This window comes from Pteropus vampyrus, unplaced genomic scaffold (assembly GCF_000151845.1).
Source record: "Pteropus vampyrus isolate Shadow unplaced genomic scaffold, Pvam_2.0 Scaffold9, whole genome shotgun sequence".
In the NCBI taxonomy this organism is placed as follows: Eukaryota; Metazoa; Chordata; class Mammalia; order Chiroptera; family Pteropodidae; genus Pteropus; species Pteropus vampyrus.
Genome location: NW_011888790.1, coordinates 4,679,869 through 4,683,611, shown reverse-complemented (window position 1 = coordinate 4,683,611; position 3,743 = coordinate 4,679,869).

The window sequence follows — 3,743 nt, the reverse complement described above, 5'->3', positions numbered from 1 at the left end:
AAATCAGAGGTATGTGCTTCATGAATGTTCACCAAATAGATTAGTGACTCCTTTCACAGCAATGTTCCGCTGAATCTCAAATCTCCTTTAGTTCAATTACTACCTTTGGGGGGCGCGGTTCTGAATGAACCCTCAGGAGCACATGCTGGATAGAGAGCTAATACTCATGTGTAATTCTCACTTCCCAAATAACAGACAAGATTTTTCTTATAAATGTAATTTGTGCTCTAACATAAAGGAAAAATTATAAGAGAAATTTCAGGCGCTGCAACTAGCTTTTGGTTTGATTGGCTTTATTTTTTAAAAGGAGCCTCTGATTTTCTCCAGGTCTCCCATAACCCACCCTCCTGCTTTTCATCTCCCCAAAACCCAAAACAAAACAAAACAAAACAAAACCTTGTTGAATCATAGATTGCCAAAGCTAACAGAAACTTTATGAATCATTTGTTTCAACTGGCTCATTTTATAAATGAGAAGACTGTAGCTCAGAAGGTGAAATGAATGACTTGCCCAAGGTCACACAATAGGTTAGAAACAAAATCAGGACACTTTCTTTTCTTGGGGCAATTATCTTGCTCTAAGATCTTCCAGCCTATGGCATAAATTTAAATGAATGGGTTCCCCCTCCAATTACGCAAGTCACATACGCCTGCTGTATGAAATGTGAAAAATAAAAAAATACAACAAATATTTAAAGAAGAATATAAAAATTACTCATAATCCCACCACCCAGAGATATTTACTGTTAACATACTCTATATATAGTTCTGGGTCTTTTAGACACTACTTCAGATGGACAACAACATGTGACAACAAGTATGTATGGGGGTAGGGGAAACTGTGTATGGCTGAGCTATGCTGCAAGATTCTGCTTCCCCATGGAACTTCCCCCATGGGGCAACACTGGCACGTGGAGCCCAGGGTAGACTACAAGGGTGGGGGCACTTAACTCATGTCCATCTCCAGCCATATCCATCCCGGGAGAGAACGCCTGAAATGTGAGGGTTTCCAGTTCGGGACCAGAGCTGTCCTTTCCTGTCCACTCTCCTACACCTAGGTAATAGGCTTATTTACTTTTCAGCTTAAAAAGTACTCCTTTCTATAGGCTCAAATGCATGGGTCAAGGAAGTGTTAGCCTTTGATTCCTTTAGCTATCACTGAGGACTGAGGCTTTCTGCAAAATTTACTTGCCAATAAATTGTGAACATTCTCCCACATCGGTAAACATTCTTCTATAGCTTAATTTTTAGTCTCCCCATAACAGCTCACAAGTATATGAATCAGCTTCCTGTTTTTGGACATGTAAGTTGTTTCCAACTTTTTACAATTAAAAACAATACTGTAACAAACAAACTTAGAATTGCTAGATAAAAGAGTATAGACATTTTAAAAGAATTTCATACATTTGGCTAATTAACTCCAGAAAGGTGGTTTTAATGTCCAATTCCTATAGGAGTTGGATTGGACCCTGTTTTAGGTTCGCCAAAATTTAGAACTCACTTCTTTCCTTGATCTATGTCTCATCTTGATTAATTACGAAGGAGACGGAAATCTCAGATACCAGGAGATAGAAGTTTCAGATAAGAAGAACAGAACCAGTCAAAGGGTTTGTCTCGTCTCTTTATTTCCTACTCAAGACAGAGCTAAACAATATTCAGATATTCTCTCTGCTCTCTGCCAAGGGGACATTATTTTCATCGTTTGAGCAGTCCAGGACTTCAGAGCTGACTCAGTGTACTTAGAGAGGACAAAAAGAATTTTGCCCACAAATCAGAGCCACACTCAGTGGAGGGATCTTTCGTCACCTTACCTGGGTCAGAAATGGTAGGTGGAGCTGACATCCAAGCATAGTCCCTTTCTTCTTTTGAGCAGGCTCAATACCAATTCCCTCTCCTCGTTTGAGACACTATTCTCTAAAAACAAAAAAACAAAAAAAAAAACAAAAAAAAATCAACCATTTAACAGCAAACAAACAAATTTTCTGGACAAGGTCGACTTCTCACAGCAATTCTGCAAATATTACATGTTTTTTTTTTTTCTTCTCTACCTCCAGGGAAAAGGAGTCACAGATCCTAGTGTAAGTTGCTTACTGCTGATTCACTTTATCTTCATAATAGCCTGTTGTTGTAGGTAATATCACCATCATCACTTTTATTGTACAGATGAAGAAACTGAGGTGCAGAGAAGGTAAATAATTTATGACTAGTAGATGGCAGAGCTGAAAGCACAACCTGGCTCTAGAGACCATGACCTAAAGCACACCACCTTCAGTTCTGCCTCCTCCTCTGACTGAGATCTCCCATAATAGACCCTTTATTTTTCATTAATAGCAAAATAGACTTAGTCATCCTCAATTATTGCAGTGCTCCTCAATTATCTTTATACCGCCATCTGAATCTTTCCTTCCTACTTCCTATTCTCTTTTCTTGTTTATCCAATTTCATCTATTTAAGACCATTTCTCTCTGTCCCTCTCTGTATGTGGTTTTAATTTCTCTCACCTGTGTTTAGAAACCTGTGGGATCAAGGTGGCTCAGAGTGGCTCAATTTCTTTTCCTGCCTCTCAGCCCAGTTTTCAGGCTGACAATGGTTAGTCCATATTTTAATTGCAGTTATAGTTCATTATGACTGTGGCTATGGCAGGTGCGATGCTCAGGAGAAAATAAATAGAATTGATTTAATAAACATTTCAACACCCATGAAAGGTATTTCCATTACTCATGTTGACAAAAAAGACTTACTCGGAAGCTTAAGGGAAGCAGGGAATAGAACAATACATTGTGTTGTCGGCATGTTTGTATTAAGGTTCTTTATGAGAGTTTCGCATCTGTTTGCATGCCCTTCCTCCAAGGCACAAGTATGTGCTCTCTTTTGCAAGTGGGATTATTGATACTTGAAGAGGTTAGGTGATCTAATTCAAGTGGCTCTGTGATGAGGCAGAACCAAGTGCACACCAACGCTCCTTACTGCTAGTCCAGTTGCTGGTCCATGGGCCTGTGCAGTCTGTTTCCTTGCTTTTGAGATATATATATATATATATATATATACACACACACACACACACACACACACACACACACACACACACACATATCTCAAATATATATATTTCTGAGATATATATATGTATGCACACATATGCATAAATGTAATTGTGTCTTTTTTAGTTTATTTTTGTCCCTTTTTTTTCTTGGCTCACCCCTTTTCCCCTCCTCTCCCTCTTCTCACATGAGCCACCCTGTATCCTTCCATAGTTTTATCATTGCTCATATAATCCTATTTAAATAAATACACATGCACATTTATACATTTTATAAGGTGTGTGCCATTTTTTAAAAAAATAAAGATGAGATCATTCCTGCTTCATGCTTTCCTCACCCAGTGCTTTCTGGTGGAAATCCCTTTAAGTAAACTTGTACAGCTGTAATTCAGTCTTTTTGATAGTTTCATGATATTCTGTGGGTGAGCAGTACCGTAATTTACTTGGCCATTCTCCTACTGATGAACATTCACATTGTTTCCAAATTTTTGCTACCAAGAACAATAGTGTAATAAATATCACTAAATATCACTTGTACTGATCATCTTATGCACTTTTGATTTGATTTCTATAGGCTAGATTCCCAAGAGAGAGATTATGGATCAATGTATACAGACATTTTTAGTAGCTGCTACCTGATTGCTCTCTAAAGAATCTTTTTCTAGCCAATTTAAAATAAATCTTTGTATAAAATACTTCTGACA